Here is a 20533-nt window from a genome sequence, read left to right as displayed (position 1 = left end):
TGTGCATCCTTGTACTATTAATAAAGCATAAGTGTGTATGTACTAACAACATAAAACATACAAACATACATACAAAATTTTATTTTGTTTTATTTATGATGTGATATAAGTTTCATATTTATTATCTTAATTTTAAAACGTGTGTGCTTTGTATGTGAATACACCAATATCCATATCTATGTCTGTAACCATATAACTTTAGGTAAACACGTGAATGTAAATCATTATAAGGGTGTAACATATGATAACGATGTATAATTCTCTCTTATTCTAAAGTATTTCAAAGTTTTTCTTGTCACATTTCTTTAAGTAAATCTTGTATTTTAAAAAATGCCCTTAAAATTTAGGCAAATTTAGTGGAGTATGATTTTAAAATAATATTTTATTTCTAAAATTCGTGTATCAGTCTAAGGTATATTACCCTACAAAATATACTGAAAGTTATCATTTTGTTGTTTGAAAATCAAAAGATGGAGTGTTTTGTGGGGCTTTAGAAGTTTCTTCTTATAATTTGTTCATGATTGCTTTCTAGAAATTGAAACTCAAAATTATGACATCATGCGTAGATAGATTTAAGATTTAAGATTTAAACTAGATAAGTTCAACCTTTAAGTCTTTAAGATGCTTAATGCTAATCTCATTGTACATTTGAAATTATGTGTTCACAATTAGATATTCTTTTTAAGCTTTTAATAGTTTTAGTTGTTTTTCAGGTATTTATTTGTGTTTCATATTGAAAATACTGGGTTTAGTTGGACCTCTAAAACATATGCATTATCTGTCTCTTATAAGATGTCGTTAATAATTATTTATGTTAAACTGCAACCAAACAGGAAGATTTAGCTAGTGTCATCAAACAATGTCAACACAAACCATTAGGGAACCCCAATTAGTAGAAGCTCTAATGATACTACTATTAGAAAATTATATGCACAGTGGAAGCGTATCATTGTCTTATTGCTTACTGATGAGTCCACAAATTGGACTCATTTAGGGGTGTATTTTGATAAAATTAATGTCCTCAAATGCATATTTTGTCTCAATATATGATGAAACCTTTAAGTTTCAGGTATTTGGAGTTAGAGGGAAATCATAGACACTACTTAGCAAAACGGAACAAAGGCAGTTGAAAGAACGAAGAAATGAAGATCTGAGAATCGCCGAACCCGTTCGGCGAGTCGCCAAAAGGTCTTATCCTCGCCTTTTGTTCTAGTGTGCTGAGCCCTGAGAAAGAATCAAATCGGCGGTGAAAAGGAGTAGTCGGTATGTCGCTTAGTAGTTCCGTGAAGCAGTACTATGTCGCCGAATGATCCAAAACACGATGATGCTGAAGGATAGAGCAAGACGGCGATGAAACCTACCAAAGGGCGGATCACTTAGTTGATCAGCGATCACGACTAATGACGCCGAATGATCCGCTGCAGCACAGATTTTTGAAAACTATAAGAACTCGTTGAGAGTTGTAGCTTAAGATGAGATTTTTAATAGGAGATTTTTAATATGAAATTTTTAATATCAGATTTTTATTATAGAATTTTTAACATAGAATTTTGAGTTCTAAGTTTGGAGAGGGTTTTGAAGAACTTGAAGATTCAATGGGTTTCAACTCCAAGATTTTGGACTTGGGTCTTGTGGATTCTTCAATCTTGGCTTGTTTTGAGACTTAAATCTTCATATCCATCTGAATGCAAACTCATATTGGTATAAATTTCTATCTGTTTTACATGTCTAGCTAAAACCCCAATTCTTGGGGTGTGATTTTGTGAATATGGGTTAGATTATCTGTTGGGTCTTGCTTGTTGATGATTTATGTGTTGTTTAGATGTGATTTCATTTAGTAGCTATGGTGGAACTTAATGAAATTGTAGTTGCAAACACGATTTCACCTTTGTATTTTCAGCTTGCTCGAGAGAGAGGTCGTAAAACTAAGACTACTAAATTGATGGTCGGTGGGATTGGGTTGACATGAGGTTCAACTCGAGAGAGTGAACCCTAGTACTTCTCCCACATACTCAGCTTGAGAGAGTGAGTGGGCTAAGGCAGAGGTTGTTCTTCATGCGACAACTCGGTGTTCGAGAGAAATCGAGTTTATTCAGGGTAATTAGTTGTTCGAGAGAGAATTTACCCCCACTATAGTCTAGCCTAGTCACAAATATTCAACGGATTTATTATCGAAAGCATGTACCCAATAGTTTAGTTTATCCCGTATTCCTATCACATCCCAAGAATCCCCTCTCCTTGATTAGTACTCCTTATATTTTCGTTGATTTTTGTTTACTTGTGACAAACCCCTATTGATAATTGACGCTTGTGTCACCCCTTAGATTTAACATTTTTATATTCGATAATGTTTTTAGCTATGACTAATTAGAACTTAATTTTATTTTTCTATTAATTCTCAAAACCACTCCATTGGGACTCGATCCCAACCCTTCGTTGGGTTACTTTACTATTGTACGATCGTAGACACTTGTATTGGAAGTTGTGTTTTGATTACGCAAACATCACTTACATGAATAATAGATAACCAAATTGTTTATGCTAGAACATATAAATTATGCTAGAACACATAAATTTGCTGAAATTTAATCCAAGAATTACCTCTTTAAGCATGAGCAGATACCTTTAAGCGAATCCACAAGTTAGAAAGATCTTCCTTCAAGAGAATTCAAAAGTTAGACAGATCTTCAAGTGAATTCAAAAGATAGACAGAAGCTATGTAGTCTTCTACAATGATCCCAAATTCACATCCGAACGCTCTCAATACTTGGGTGGGAAAGTATGAATAGAAACCTTCAATCTTTTTCTAGGTTAGGAGAATCCTTTCTTATAGAGATTTCATCCCAATCCAAAAAGGAGAACAAAACACATTCTATTTTCTTCAACAAGAAAAATGCACGACAATTTTCTTTTTAGAAAAAAAACTCACGCTAGTCTCCTCTTTTCTCCTTAGAAATAGGATTCTAAGTTCTAGTTAAATATGGGCACTGTAGGGACAACAAAATTAATTACTGAGCCTTCCTATTATGGAAATAATTCCAAATAATTAATTTGAATTATTCTTACCATAATAAATTACAAATCATTCCACTAGAAATTTGTAATTGCACTCCTCTATTTATATTTTGAAATTTCCGATTAAACACTTATGTATTTCACCATGTTAAGATTACAGATACTAATCAATAAATTAAATTACTGACGAATTTAATTCAATGATTATTTTCCTTTAGAGCACTACTGGATATTGCAGAAATAAAACAATTAGCTATTTTTATGGTTTTTAAATTATGTTATTAGAGTCCTATTTGACTTATATTTAGGAGTTAGTTCTTTTTATTTGTTATTTGAATTAAACTGATAAGTTACTAACTTATTGTTCTATTTTAGTTAGGAATTATATCTATAGATGCAAGTCTCTGGATTATTAATAAAATAATTCCCTTTTATAATACTGTAGTATTTTTTCTCTCAAAGTCTTTCTCTATTATTTTCTTAATTTATTTATTAAAAAAACCAACAATTGGTATCTAGAGCCTTCTTCTTGAGGGACCTGTGAGTAGAAAAATAGATTTTGAAAATAGTTTTTCACGAATAGCTCCTCCTATTTTTGATAGTGAGAATTATCAACTATGGTATGTGAGAATGGAAATTTCTTGGAGGCTCTTGATCTTTGGAAAGCCATGGAAGAGAATTATAAAATTAATCTGCTGCCAAATAATCCCACAGTGGCGCAAATAAGAGTTACTAGGAAAAGAAAATCATTAAGTTGAAGTCAAAAGCAACTTTGTTTGTTGTTGTTTTGACAATTAATTTCTCAAAAATCATGTCTCATATCACCAAAAGAAATTTGGAATTATCTCAAGAAAAAATGGAGATGAAAGGGTACGAGGAATAAAGGTATTAAATTTAATGAGGGAATTCAAATTGCAAAGTAATAGAAAAGCCATCTGGGAAAATTTTTGGGTCAAAAAACTTTTTGGTAGTAACTTGAAATTTCCTAGCCTAGTCTAGATTTGGATGAAATTGGAGTCATGTGAGTCTAGGAAAATTTGGTAATTAACTAGAGATCCAATAATGAATTTGATCACATGAGTGGATACCTAAGATGTTAAGGAACCCATACGACTTTACAGAATCGAATTCGGGCGAGCAGAACTCTTGAAACTAGTCTTAGCATGAACGGGTAGCTTTTGAACATCATGGGTTGAATGTGTGTTGTGAAATGAGGGTTTGAAACTCTAATTCGGACTTTCTTTCTCCGTGTAAGCCGCCATGGCGAGGCCTTTGTGGTGGGTTGGGTCCGGCTGGGGCAGATCAGTCGCGACTTAAGTCGGATATAAACCCCAAAAACGTCATTATTGTGAAAACTTCATTCTTAAGAGTTAGGAGACGACCCCAACAGATTTCTTGCCTATTTTCCACGACTTTTGGTGCTAAAGGTAAGGAATTTATCCCCCAATCCATTTTTCGATACGTAGAACATAAATTTATGGGTATTTATCGTTGGGGAAGGGTTTGGTCTGAAGTTGATGGTGGGAAAAATCCCTAGATGCACCTTAGGATCATGGGTTTGGTCTTGGGTTATTGGGTTTGTTATAATCCGAATAATTAGACCTAGAACAAGCAGAAAGAATCCAAAAAGTGAATATCTAGGTGCCTTAGAAGGATTCAAGCTTGGTTTCGAGGTAGGTGATGGTTTGATTTCATATTTTTGTAATGTATGTTAGTATTTGCTTCATTGTAATGCATGTATGTATGTGAGTGTTGCACTATTGATCACATCTAATGCAAATGAGTATGAATGAATGTTTGTAAGCCATGAATAAACACTTGATTGTATGATTATGAGAATGTAAACTGTGATTGTGATTGTGGCATGTTGAATGGATCAGGTGTCACGTTCTGACACACTAACTGGGATCGAATGTCACGTATCGACATACATATTGGAACATGTGTCACATTCTGACACACTAACTTGGATCGACTGTCACGATCCGGCACACTAATAATTTGTGTATGGGTTCTATGAGAGGACCGTTGACTTGTAATATATATGTATTATTGAAAATGTGGAATGATACATTGCTCCTGAAATGATAATTGATATTGTATATGTTCGGTATATGCATGTTTACTATGTTGTGACTGTTCATATATGTTTCCCTTGCTGGAATAGCCGCGTGATCCTACCAGTACATTGTGGTTGTGTACTGATACTGCACTTTCTCTTTCTTTGTTGAGTACAAGGCAACTTCAGGGAGCTACTGACAAACCTTGTTTAGAAGATCAGTGAGCAAGATCGAATTCAAGGGTGAGCCAGTTCTTTCAGGCTTCCATGGGTCCTCTATGTTTTAGTCCACTCTTTTCGGACTCACACTTTCTAGTTAGACATACTCGTATGTTTAGTTGTACCCATTTTATTTAGACTGGTTGAACTTTAGATATTTTGGTACATTGACTTTCAAATTCTACGGGTGTTTTCCGCAATGTTTTAGTAACGATTTGTTAGACTTGCGGAGTTTAGGGGAACTCCACTTTATTTCTGCATTTAAACCTGTTTCCGTATATTTAAATGCTTAGTTTTGGAAGTAGTTGGTTAGTAGTAATGGTTCTCCCACCGAAGGGTTAGTGTTAGTGTCAATCACGATGGTCTGGGTCGTGACAAGAGAATGAAAGAGTTGAAAACAGTCAAGGAATACTGTAACAGATTGCTTGGTATTGTCAACAAGGTAAGATTACCAGGCAATGAATTTAAAGATGTAAGAATTGCTGAAAAAGTTCTTGTAACAGTGCTTGACAGATATGAATCGTGTATAACTACCTTGGAAAACACACAAGATCTGTCCAAAATTACCTTGGCAAAATTGTTAAATTCTTTGCAGGCTCGGGAATAAAGGAGACTTATGATACAAGATGGCATGGTTGAAGGAGCATTAGTAGCCAGCCACAAAACTCAAAGCAAGGGTAATTTTTTTAAAATTACCCACCTTGTCAGCACTGTGGAAAAAATGGACATCCTCCACATAAATGTTGGCAAAAAGTAGATGCACAGTGCAAGAACTGCAAACAACTGGGTCATGAAGCTGTGATTTGCAAAAATAAATTTCAAAAAGATGAAACAGTTGCCCAAGTCACTACTGAAGAAGAAGAAAAAGACCACTTATTTGTGGCAACTTGGTTTTTAACCAAAAAATCTTATTTTTGGATGATTAATAGTGTTTGTACAAACCACATGACATATGAAAGAAATCTTTTTAAAGTGTTCATTCTGATGGTGATTGTATTCCTGCAAAAGGAAAAGGGTTTGTTTCAATTAAAATAAATTCAGGTACAAAAATGATTTCAGATGTTCTTTATGTGCCTGGTATTGATAAAAGTTTGTTTAGTGTTGATCAGTTAATAGAAAAAGGATTTAAATTATTATTTGGAGACAACTATTGTCAAATTTTTTATTCTACTACGCAAAACATTTTACAAGATGAAATGAAAGGTAAGACCTTCTCATTTAATCAAACATAAGATGCACACAAGTCTTGCAAGACAAAAGATGAATTAGAAGATTTGTTCACAAGGTCAATTCAAATGACACTGCAATCTACAATCCTGATCCAAGAAGGAGTGTTGAGAATATGTCTCAGGATATTGCAAAAATAAAACAGTTAGCTATTTTTAGGGTTTCTAAATTATGTTATTAGAGTCCTATTTGACTTATATTTAATTGTTAGTTCTTTTTATTTGTGATTTGAATTAAACTAATAAGTTTGTAACTTATTTTTCTATTTTAGTTTGAAATTATATCTATAAATGCAAGTTTCTGGATTATTAATAATATAATTCCCGTTGATAATACTGTAGTATTTTTTCTCTCAAAGTCTTTCTCTGTTATTTTCTTAATTTATTTATTAAAAAAACCAACAGGATTCATAAATTCACTTGCAAGGTTTGACACAATGAAAATTTATAAGCTTCTCAAAAAGGCATATCAATCAATCTCTGTAACGAGACATGGATTCCATCAACTAACTTATTGCTTCACCAATATATATTATTATCATCCAATTTACCAGGCATATTGACCCATCTCGAAATCTCACCTTTTAATAAATCAAAAGGATAATTAATATATACATACCATAATAGTTAAAGATTAAGAATATAAGTACATTTAATAGTTTAGAGAATATTTTTTGCGAGCAAGTCTAAAACAACTATCTCTACTCGGTCCCGTTCAATATATACAAAATGCACTAGCACAAGAAGTTTGAACTATACTGTTCCCATAATCATGATAAATTACATATAATCTTGTTCTACAATCGTACCGATGGCATGTCCAATTTCCATCCTAGATTGTGAACAAAAAACTTTAAACTTATAAGAACCGATGATTTAATCCTCTGTATATAAGCAAAAAATCTACACACTAAATCATCTACTATATAAGTAAACAGACACCATAAACGAATATATGATCTATTAAAACTAAATAAATATTTATTCTATAATAAATATTATATCTTAAGCTATGGTTAATAGTATATCTCCCAACAATCTCTCACTTAAACTTTTAACCATCACAATTGTTATAATGCACTATATCAAAATGCATGGTTAATAGTATATACACTAATAATCTCCAAATTATATATTTAATCTTCAAAATTGTTAGAATACTATCTCTTAATACATGATTAATAGTATATACCCTAACAACCTCCTACTTACACTCTTAACTCTGCATTTACAACTTTCACATGCATTCATTTATTTCTTATCGAAATAAATCTACCAAGCTATTTTCTAATGCAATTTTGTCTAGTAGTGCTTCGTCGTAACAAATAGATTTTGTACTAGATCTTGAGAGACCTTATCATGAAACCCTTCAAGAGTGTACTACTTTTGAGGAGTTCTTTGGGAGTTCTATCATGAAAGTTCTCTGAAGCATACAAAACAAATCAATCTTCATTATGATTCTCCCACTACGACTAAGTACTACTACATTATCACACTTTCATGTTATTTAGTCTTAATATTTTCTTCAAAATCTTTTGATATTGAAATATTAAAAACTTTTCATGTAGTGCTAATTTGCTCAACATCACTCCCTCTACTTGAGGTAGTAGTTTTCTTATGTCTAGTAATGTTTCTCTCACTACTTAAATGCAATGGAACATCAATTCTGCAATACCGATTAGATGTTCTTGAGCTTCTGAATTTATAATTGACTTATTTGTTATTTATTTGTTCAATTCCTATTAAACTAGTTTACTTCTAGGAACATGGTCTACTTATAAATAATCCTTTTCTAGAATTCAGACAGTTGTATTAACAATTGCGTTATTTTCTTTAGGACATTATAATAAACCGTCTTTCATTCTTTAGGATATCCAATTAATACACACATTTTGTTCTTAATTCCAATTTTCTTATTCTCCCACTCAGCACAAGTGCTGGACAATCCTATATCTGAACATGTCACAAATTAGACTTACGTCAAATCAAACTAGTTCTATAGTTGTTCAAGGTACTAATTTGAAAGAAATTGAATTCAGAATGTGATATGTAGTTATTAGAACCTATCTTAAAAGAAACAAAATAACTAATAATAAGTCAATAATTAATCTTATCATCTTCATAAGAGTCTACTCCTTTTCTCTTCTACACCAGTCTATTATAGAGTGTCTAGCGTAAACAATAGAAATTATAATGACCCGAGACCGTCGTTATTTAGGAGAAACAAAATTCAGGAAAATTCTAGGCCTTTGTCCCCCCATAGCGGGCCAGATGCCGCTAGGGCGGCGGCGCCAAGATGGGGTAAGCTGGCGCTAGGGCGGGATAGGCGAGGCAGAACATAAATTACAAGAAATCCTATTTTCTCCATCTTTCTAAAATACCTAAATAAGTCGTAAAACACCCTAGAAACGGCAAAAAAGCTGCTCTAAGCTTGGGAAGGAAGGAGAAGGAGATTTCTAGCTTGAGAATGGTGATATCTTGTGGATTCTTGGCCAAATTCACCCTCACAAAGCCTGATAAATAGGAATCAAAGTCAAAACTCCGTGCAACTGCATGGCGCCCAAGTAGGCTAGGTTTTAATTATGAATGGAGTAGTTATGTGTAGACCTTCGTGCACCAACTGAATTCCATGGATAATTTCTAAAAATCAAAGTAATTGGGTTTATGCCTTGAGAAGAGAAATTGATGACTTGTTAGGGCTTCTAGAATTGCTATCTTGGATAGAATCATTTCAAGAAAATGAATATGAAATCATAAATGGAACTAGAATTATCAATGTATGCTAGATCATAAATTAGAGTGATTGAATTGAGGATTTATGATGAATTGTGATTAAACCTAAGAAAGAAGCCTTAGATGATGAAGTAGGGTTAAGTATGGTTAAACTAATGCATATATGATAGGGATTGAGGAGTAATTCATAAGTGACAGTTGTGATTATATGATTGTGTGATGTATGTATTTTCCTGCTTCATTATGATAATGTATGTATATGAATGTTGCATTATGGATTACACTTATTGTAAATGAGATGAATGAATTATTATTTCCATGAATTCATGAATTAAATGTATGATCTTGAGGATATACTTGTGATTATGTTTGTGGTGTGTTGAATGGATCAGTTGCCACGTTTCGGCATAACAAACATAGATCAGTTGCTACGTTCCGGCATAACTATTGGATCGGTTGCGACGTTCCAGCATAACTATGGGATCGGTTACCATATTTCAGCATAACTAACTTGGATCGATTGCCACGTTCCGTCATGCTAACTGTTTGGGTTTAGGTTTGGGTTCCATGAGAGGACCAATGATGTGGCATAATTGGGAATCTTGCAAAACGTGAAGTTGTTATGTTGTATATGCTCGATATGCGCTTGTGAGTATATTTTTGTATTGACTTATACATGTTGGACTTGTTGGGTATAGTGGAGGGGTAAAGTGTTCAAGGGGCGCGTAATGGATAGTAATGGCTGTTTGTGTTTTGTAATGGTGAGAAGTAGAGGCAGCTTGTGTGACAAATATGCTTAGGTGGATTTCACCTTGGGGAAAGAGATTGAGTTAGTGTTAAGAAAGCTTGATGTAATGTACTATGTGACCATGAATGGTTAGTGTGACGAGGAAGTAAGGGAATGACGTGAGCGGTTAGTTGGAATGTTTGTAGTCGTACTTGGGGATGTTTTTCCACGGGTTAGAATGGTTAGGTTATGATCAAGTACCTAGTAAGTAGGTTGACTGGAAGATGGTTAGTAGTTAGAGTTCTACTAATTTGGAGGTATTTTTAAGAGAGGGTAAAGGTGGAGAAGTCAGTGGTTTATTTCATGATCTTACTAGTTGGTTTCTTATGTTATGTGGTTGGCGTCGGGTTAACCGATGATGCCTACCAGTACTCATGTTTTGTACTGACACTACCCTCGCTATGTCTTTGATATAGTCTGGATGCAAGATTGGTGACGTTTCATTAGGTGAACACGAAGAAAATTTCGAGCAGCTTCTACTCTTTCTTCTGCATGGTGGGAGCTATGTCTTTTATTTTATTGTCCAGTGCTTCTCTTAGTAGCTCTTGTACCTGTTTAGACTAGATCCATGGGAGTTGTTAAATTACTTTATAAGTTTTAACAAAAAGTGTGTCTAAAGATATTATTTATAAAATCATATTAGTATATTTATCTCCGTTTCTTTAATCTTTCCGCATGTTTAACTATTGGGATATGAGGGTTCTCCTACTTAGGTGTTCGAGTGGATGCCCGCACGATCTGATGGGTTGGGTCGTGACAAATTGGTATTACTGCCTAGATTATCGGTCTCCCTGTACAAGAGCAAATGTGGACTAAACTCATGTGGATTGGTGTGTTGTCGTCCACATCGAATCTATAGGAGGCTAGGAAGTATTCTAGGAAATTGTTCCACTTATTCTTTCCTTTCATGCGAGTGTCGCTTGTGGTATGAGTTGAGTCCAATTGGTATCTCAATGAAGTGAACTAGACGTTGTTGATCCGACTGAAGGGACACCAACAAGTTAATTGGAACTGGAAAGGTTCCAATTGGTATCTAGCCTTAGGGATTTTGAAAGGCATGGATGACCAGTAATGGTCATCTATGGGAGGAACTAACTAATGAATTGAAATTGTCTGTGTATTGTATCTACGAAGTGTGAATGTGTGCTTCTTGTTGATTGAATTAACCATGTATGTAAAGTTGAACTTGTTGAATGCGATGATGCGATTGTGTGCATTATAAACGTGTGTCTGAACCTTATTATGTGCAATGTGTTGGCTAAGTGGTGTAAATTAGGTGAGTTGTAAATGTCGGGGTGTATCTTGTGGATGTATGAGTTGTGGTGCTTAATTAACGAGAGTGAATTGACTTGTGTATCGTGGGATTAACTAGAGGGCAACCACGATAGTCCTAGTTATGAGAATTATTCTTGAATTGCAGGGTGAAGTTGAGGACATTTGGGAAATTTTAAAAAACCTAATACCCCTAGAAAAATCTTAGTAGAGGTTCTGCCTCCGTTTTGGCCACTGGGGTGGGATTATTCCCACCAAGGGGAGACTGCCAGAGTGGAATGAGGAGAAGCAGAACCTCATCATGTCCTTCCATGTTTTTCCCAATCACAATTTCAGACCTCGAATGGTGTCCGAACTCACCCCTGCCAGTCAAACAGTGTTCAACAACATAAATAGTGTATCATAACCCATTAACCATTAAATATAAGTTGTATTAGACAACAAAATCGAGCATCCATGTGCTTACAAAAAAATTAGGAAATTATAAGATAAAACAAAGTGTCTTAAAAATTTACAAGCCCAAGAGGGGCGAAGAAAGAAACTCAAGAACCCTGTGACCGGGAGGTGTCGGTGTCGGAATTTAAATCCTCCGGGGGCACCAGGCCGGTCACGGCCTCTTCCAGAACAGTGAAATGAACGTAATCATCCTTTTCCGCTACGCAGATCTCCTGCACGGGAGCGATGCAGGTAAACATGATGGCGGGAAGTAGAGGCAGTGTGTCTGACGAATATGCTTAGGTGAATTTCACCTTGGGGAAAGAGATTGAGTTAGTGGTAAGAAAGCTTGATGTAATGTACTATGTGACCATGGTTAGTCAGTGTGGCGAGGAAGTAAGGGTATGACTTGAGCGGCTAGTTGGAATGTTTGTAGTCGTACTTGGGGATGTTTTTCTACGTGTTAGAATGGTTAGGCTATGATCAAGTACCTAGTAAGTAGGTTGACTGGAAAGTGGTTAGTAGTTAGAGTTCTAGTGTAATTTGGTGGTATTTTTAAGAGAGGGTAAAGGTGGAGAAGCCAGTGGTTTATTTCATGATCTTACTAGTTGGTTTCTTATGTTATGTGGTGGGCGTCGGGTTGACCGATGATGCCTACTAGTACGCGTGTTTTGTACTGACACTACCCTTGCTATGTCTTTGACATAGTCTGGATGCAAGATTGGTGACATTTTATTAGGTGAAGACAAAGAAAATCTCCAACAACTTCTACTTTTCCTTTTGCATGGTGGGAGCTATGTCTTTTATTTGTTTGTCCAGTGCTACTCTTAGTAGCTCTTGTACCTGTTTAGGCTAGATCCATGGGAGTTGTTAAATTACTTTACAAGTTTTAACTAAAAGTGTGTCTAAAGATATTATTTATAAAATCATATTAGTATATTTATCTATGTTTCTTTAATCTTTTCGCAAGTTTAACTATTGGGATATGAAGGTTCCCCTACTTAAGTGTTAGAGTGGACGCCCACATGATCCGGTGGGTTGGGTCGTGACAGAAATGCAATCAGATTACAATGACTTTATATACTTTTCATGATGTTATTTTCATGTGTCGTAATTATTTTCAATTTATCAAGACATTTAGACTTACAAAACATCAAAAAAAAAAAAACATATCATGAGTAAACTTCTTGAAAACTCAGAATACTCAAATTCACCTCTTGCCCAAATGCTTATTTATTACATAAATCAGAATAGATTAATATAACTTATCACTACCTCTTTTTCCTTTAGGTAAAGGTCATAGTCATTTTTCCTTCTAAACAAGACTCACATGTTGGTAGTGACTGCACTTTCAATGAACTGTTATGTCCATTCATTAACCAACCTCGAAATTATATTCAGAATAAATGACTTAGACGCTAATGTAAAGATAAGTTTTATTCAATTTAAAATATAATTTCCCTTATGAGGCAGAATAATATAATTCAATTCATGAGAGATAATACTAATAAAAAAACACGCATCAATATACCACAAGAAATAAAATATTCATCAAACTCAATGATAGGAGAGTTAAAAACAAATATATTAAATACTCATCTCTTATCTAGTTAGAAACTGGAAATAATTCCTTCTAACATAAGGTACATTTACAATGCATTCTTTGAATTTATATCTTATCTCTACCAAGAGAAAAGCTTAAGTAGTACTAAGTGGGTGCGTAAAGTCTATTGAAATAAGAGATATAATACATTAAGTAGATCATAATATTTCGAATAATCCTAAATAACAAAATTCAGTGCTCATTTATATATATATTATTATCATCCAATCTACCAGAAATATTGACTCATCTCAGAATCTCACCTTTTAATAAATCAAAACGATAACTAATATACACAGATCATAATAGTTATATCAGGATTAAGAATATAAGTACATTTAATAGTTTAGAGAATATGTTTTTGCCAGCCAGTCTAAAACAACTATCTCTACTCGATCCTGTTCAATACATACAAAATGCACTAGCACAAGAAGTTGGAACTATATCGTTCCCATAATCAAGATAAATTACATATAATCTTATGCTACAATCGTACGGATTGCATGTCAAATTTCCATCCTAGATTGTGAACAAAAAACTTTATACTTATAAGACCAATTTAATCCTCTGTGTATAAGCTAAAACTCTACACACTAAATCATCTACTATATAAGTAAACATACACCATAAACGAATATAGGATCTATTAAAACTGAATAAATATTTATTTTATAATAAATATTATATCTTAAGATATGGTTAATAGTATATATTCCAACAACTACTAATTCTCCCACTGATAAAAATGGTCATCAACTAGTGGGCATGTCAAGTAGCTCAAATTTAGAGAATCAAATGCGTAAGAAAAATGAGAACAGAAGATCACTTGAGAAACATCTAGATGGGGGTATATCTTAAGCTATCGTATTTTAAACTTGATAAAATCCTTGGATTTCTCTTAACTCTATGTGACATGTTTTGTATGTATAGAAAATTCCAAGACAAGAAACTTAAGTAAGATAGATTTGGATAGTTCTACAGTTTAAAAGTGTAGGAGAAATGATGTAAGTTATGATGACGATCCCAATGGGGAACTGTTTTATCAAACTATGGGATAAGAAAAGGTTAGTGATATATATAAATAGAAGTAGCTAAAGATTGATTCATTGAAAGATTTGAATTTAGCAAAAAATTCAGAAAGCCATTCTTGGGATGGGACATTAAAGACTCCCCTAAGAGGAAATAGAGTGAATGTTAGAATCCGAAAACACAACCTCCCCCCCCCCCCAGATATTATAGAAAAGATATGTGATAACACTGTAAGAAAGAAAAGAAAGAAAGGTATCCAAGTCTATTGAAAAAGACTTCAGCTAAAGCAGAGCTAGCGAAGGGACTGATGGAAAAGGGAGAACGAGTTTGACAAAATCTAGATTACACTGTCTCGGCAGAGTGTAGAAGCTGATCAAGATTCTTCAAAAGGGAATTTTTCTATTTTGCAACCTTTTGTTGAAGCCACTTCAAGCTCTTCTAAAGTGTCTTGTTCACATAAGATATGACTAAAAATGGAAATTAGCAATCGATAAATTTTATAGCAAAACAACAAAATCCATTTCTAATATTATTTAGTCACAAATTATTATAAAAAATTTATTACCTACCAACAATTTAACAAAGGTTAACGATGAAGTGCGTTGCTAATTGGAACTATATACAATGGAACCAATACAAGAACCTCAAAAGTCACGAGTACAAAGTTGTGTAATGTGAAAAAATGCAAGTCCCATTAGTGGAACACAACAAGTCGTCTCAATGGCAAAAGACTAGCTAACATATATAGAAAAGGAGAAAGGATGGTACAGAATCTTCAGCTTCTGCATTATGCTGAGAAATAGTGCAATCTATATCTTGCCCGACTCGCTGTCTCTTCTTACCTCTACCTTTTCCATCAGTCCCTTCACTAGTTCTGCTTCTGCTGAAGCCTTTTCCCATGGAATTGGAAATTTTTGCCTTCTTTTCTTTAATACTACTGTTATCACATGTCTATTCAATAATATCTAGGGGGTGGTTGTTTCTTAGGATTCTGGCATTCACTCAATTTCCTCTTAATTAAGGGAGTCTTTAATATCACATCCAAAGAATGACTTTCTTGATTTTTTTTTTAAGTCAAATTATTCAATGAATCAACCTTCGGCTTCTTGTGTTTATATTTATCTCTTACTTTTTCTGATCTAGTGCCTAGAAATATGACCTTGTTATCAATACCAAGCATTCTTTGATTTTCTTGGAGTCTTATATTCTTTTCAACTTGAATTCCTTCACCTCCAACATATTTTTTCTTAAGATAATTCCAAATTTTTTTTGGTTATGGGAGAAATATAATTCTCTTTAAAATAGTTGTTGAGATAATAACAAACAGAGTTACTTTCGTTGTGGACTTCATGATTTTCTTTTCCTTGTAACTCTTGATTTTCGCTTGGGTGGGATATTTTGTAGCGGATTCATTTCATAATCCTCTTCCACGCCTTCCTTCCTAAAGATCAAGGGCCTCCAAGTAATTATCCGTTCTCACAACTCATAATTGGTAATTTTCATTACTAAAAACAGCATGAGTTATTCACGAAAAACTATTTTTGAAATCCATCTCTTCACTCAAAGGTCCCTTCAGAAAAATAGCTCGAGATCCCACTTATCAGTTTTTGAAAGAAAAGAAATGCATGAAAATAACAATGGAAGAAAAGTTGAAGGGTAAATTATGTATTGCACTACAGAACTTTAAATTATTTACTAACAAAAGACATGTATTTACAAACTAAAAAACAAACTGAAATAGAAATCAACTCCTAAATACTAGGTGTCTAACTTAATAGAATTATTGCAACAGGAATATTTGTAGTTCTAAATCAAAGATTCAACATCTATACAAAAGATTCCAAGGCCTTCAATTTTGAACCTTATATGTATAGCTCTTAAGCTTCTACATTATTGTCTTGAATCCACATCAAGAAAGCTTGAAGAGTGTTTGTATCAGCTCTGTGATGCTTTTGAGTAAACTCAAGGAGAGCAGGCCATGTGAAGTACGGGTATAGTCGAGGGTTTTTGTAGTACACCAATTCAGTTGGTGGACTCACCACCTTATCATTGTCTGGACGAAGAAAGAAAGCAAGTGATTTTCTAGGAGTCTTGTTGTTAACCACTGCTCTATGTAAGCAACTTTTGTATCTACCATTCGATAGGGCCTGCAAAAGGACAAACACCAAATATATCATATTCAAGTTGTAAGTCTAAGAATTCATGAGGTATATCATTGCGCATCATGTGGAAAGATCTTATAATGTTTTTCAACAAAAAAAATGTATTATTTGCTTAATTGATTCTGCTTATATTATTTGTATGTAATACATAATACATTAGCTTATTATATAGTACTAGTTTGTAAATTTGCTTACCATAAATGTGTCGCCTATGTTAACTACAAAAGATGAAGTACCATTTGTTGTCCACAAAAACCTGAAGTCCGCTAACAGAATCTTGATAGAGAACGATTAATGACGTTGGATCATAGTGAGCCCATGTTCCTAAGGTGAACTCTGGTTTCTGGCACAGGGGATAATAGTTGAGTCTCATTATGGATTCATTATCTTCGAAAAACTCTTTAAAGTTGCTCTTCTATACACCTAGGCTCATCCCTTTAAGTTCCATGTACCTAAGAGAAAGTGTGCTCATGAAATTGCAATAATCTTGATAAACATTCCTGTGTAATTAAAGGGAAAAAAGGTTAATTCATTTACATAATCGAAAAATAGAAAAATAGACACTTTTTTTGTTTCAATTTTTTTGTCTGATTTTAATTTGACATAAAGTTTAAGAAATTAAAGAAACTTTTGAATTCAGTAGTCTTAGACAAAAATAAATAAATAAATAAAATAAAATAAAATAATATATATATTTATATATATAAAATGTACAAGAATATCACTTAATTTAGTGGTCTAAAACATGTCATGCCCAAAAAGGAAAAAATATTTTTTTGAAACATACCAAAAAGAAAAGTACGATAAAAAATTGAAAAAGATGAGAACTAAGATAGTTAATTGTCCTTACCCAAGATTTTTAAAGCATTCACCCAATATACTTTGGAAATACTCCTCAACTATGTGAGATGAGCCTTCTTTAGCCGAGTATCGTAAAAAGAGTGTCTCTTTGCAAGGAAGATTCAAAGAAAACCTTCCAGTAAAGTTTCTGGCATAACCACAATGTTCACCAATTTTCCTTGAGATTTTTGCTTTTCACAGAGAGGAATGCCAAAGATATATAGAAAGGGTGGGAGAGGGGCTGAGGGACGGCAAAGGTACAAAAAACAAAAACCACATGACATACGTACGTTAAATGGTAGGCCCATTACGAACAATCATTAAGGCGGTCTCCAATCTCGCTCGGCTCGGGGCGATCAGAGGTATCTATCCATATAATGATGGGCATTAGAGACGAGATTAGCATCAACTTCATGATTGACAACAAGAAAGAAACCATGAATCCTGCACGCTTCACCAACAAGCCTAGATGCTTGTTCGGCGGCGGCAGGGTCACCAGAAAAGAAACCCCTTAAGTCAATAAGGGGAGCATGAATTTTATGTGCTACAACACAAGGCTTCTCGTCATCCGGCCATATATATTGTGTGGGAATGCTGGACTCATTTTTCATATGGGATGTATCAAAAATCAATGGTTTTTCCTCATCAAGCATAGGTGATTTCTCATTTGTGATTATACTATCAGTGGTCATTGTAAGCAAGGGTTTGGTTTTTTCTTTCTTGTGCAATATGTCAAAATTGGGAAAAGGAAGTAGAAGTAGTTTACTGCGAGGAGCCAAAATGAAGGATTATATAGGGCTTAAGGATGCTTAAAATTTGGATAGAAGTTTTTTGTTTGAATCAGATTTTAAAAAAGGAAATACTTTCAAAGATATGTTTGACCATAAATTTTGAAAAAAATTCCTTAAAAAGTTCTCAAATATCAAAAACGGGTCTGAACAGTTGGCAGAGAAGGGCTTAATAGTGCTTAATTTTGTGGCCAGAGAGTTTTCCATATTTTGAATCAAATTTTAAAAAATAAAATATTTTTAAAGATATGTTTGACCATAGATTTCAAATCAGAATTTGAATTTTTTTTTTAAAAAAAGCTTTGAATTATCAAAAATGGGTCCAAATACTTTGTCAAGAATGGCTTAATAATGCTTAAAAGTGGAGTATAATTTTGTAATAGAATGTACATAGACATATCTACACATAATATAGCATAATCATAGGTAGATATATTTAAAGAATTTTTCCAATTGATTTTCCTTAGATAGATTTCCTTATATTGCTACAAATAAATTTTATTCTTAAAATAATACTATAGTTAAACACACTAAATTAATATAGGTGTGACTATAAAATATTATTAATTTGTAGATGTATTATTTAATAGATAAATTAATATTTATTAATTTAAAGAGTTTTGAGATTCAAGAAAAGTAAATTTTTATTACATAAAAATTGTTGTATCCTAATAATTTATGTATCATATTTATTGAATTTACATAAAAATAATAATTTATGATACATAAAGTGTAACACTTTGCTATTCGAAGGAACTAGAAAGAACTAGAATTTGAAAGAAATTGTTTTTGGAAATGATCAAATTTGGAAAGTTTGACAAGTTGAGCTACATATGAGTTTTGGGTCAACTTCAAACGACCATAACTACAAACACAGGATGAGTTAGGTGGGCTACAACATACCGTAGGAGTTTGCTCATTTTCGAGTTTGTATTAGGGAGATATTCCTATTGGAAGTCGGGTTGTCTAGATAAGGAAAGTCAAAACCGGATTTTCGAAGGGTATTATGGTCTTTTCATTACCCAATTAATTAAATTCATTTTTGGTAATTAAGTTGGGGTCTAAACTGAATCGGTTCAGTTTACGCTTAATAAAATTCAGTTAGGGTTTTGAGAGAAGAGAAAAGAAGAGGAGAAAAAGCACGGATTCGTCTCGTTCTTGAAGTTAGGCTTGTGGATTTCGCCAAGGGTTGATCCCTACGAGGTATGTGATATCACATAGCATTGGGTTCGTTCATCCATGCCCAATCATGATTTGATTCTGTGAAATTTTGTTCTTGAAAGTGTAGAAATTGAGTTCTTGATGGATTTTGTTGAAGTTTCTATTGGGTTCTTGATTGTTGATGTTGTTGAGAAATTCTTGAGTTAGATTAATGAAATTTGATGTTGTTTTGAGTGGATTCTCGTATACCTTGGTTGTGTATTCGAATTCTAAGTGTTTGGGGAAGAAAATAATTGAATCTAGAGGGGTTAGAGTTGAAAAACGAGCAAAACAATTCGTCAAAAACATGGGGAAGGGGGCTGGGGCGCCGCGCCACTTAGAGCACCCCAAATAAACTTCTATAGTTTGGGCTCTGCGGAGCCGCATGACTTAGACCGCCCCAACCCAGTTCCTGAAGTTTTCCCTCTGGCTCACATCGCCACTCAGAGCACAAGGGTCGCCATGTCTCCTACCCTTTTCCACGTCTTTCCATTTGAGTTCCCTTGAATTATACCTATGTTTCCTAGTTGATTTCTACACTCTAAGGTACATCTAAACATCATGATATCATCTATAACATAAGATCATGACCCGTGAATCCATAAATCAAATTCAAGGTAGAGCTAAGAGTCAAGTAAAGAGAGTTCTTAGAATCTTTTCCAAGTCTATTTCAATCATTTTAAACTTGTTTTTAAAAGAATTAAGCATTGAGTTGAGAAATATTAGAGCCGAGTTCATTTCTTTAAAAATGAATTATGGGGACTAAGTAATCCCAAAGAGCAAATATTTTCACATTTAAGATACGAGGAAATACCGATTTCCGAACAAGTTTCCATGAGTAGTTTTGAGTTCCATCTCTTTTAAGGGATAAGCTTTTTGAGTAATAACATCAAATCACATAGAAAGAGCAATGTTTTTAAACATATCAACTGAGTTTTCTGGAGTAGTATTTAGCACCGATATGGGGATGAGTCCATAATTGCTCAAGTCCCCATAAACCATATAGCCAACACGGGTAGAAAGGGTCATACTTTTTAGATGATTCGTTAATGCTTCTTATCATAGACTAGTAGATCCACTTAGTTGAGGCGTTCTATATCCTGACAAGTTATAGGACAGTTCTGGTAGCGTGGGCGAGATGTTGTATCATCACATAGATCATATT

The 20533-nt window shown here is 33.8% G+C and overlaps 1 pseudogene; it reads right to left on the bottom strand.

Moving 5' to 3' along the window:
* The window catches only part of LOC125864026 (gibberellin 20 oxidase 1-like), a 122391-nt pseudogene extending 104319 nt beyond the window's left edge, over positions 1-18072 (bottom strand).
* Positions 18073-20533: the final 2461 nt, after the last annotated feature.

The sequence above is a fragment of the Solanum stenotomum genome, chromosome 5 (genome assembly GCF_019186545.1).
Source record: "Solanum stenotomum isolate F172 chromosome 5, ASM1918654v1, whole genome shotgun sequence".
In the NCBI taxonomy this organism is placed as follows: Eukaryota; Viridiplantae; Streptophyta; class Magnoliopsida; order Solanales; family Solanaceae; genus Solanum; species Solanum stenotomum.
Note: the sequence above shows the minus strand (reverse complement) of the source record. Positions and strands in the feature narration are given on the sequence as shown.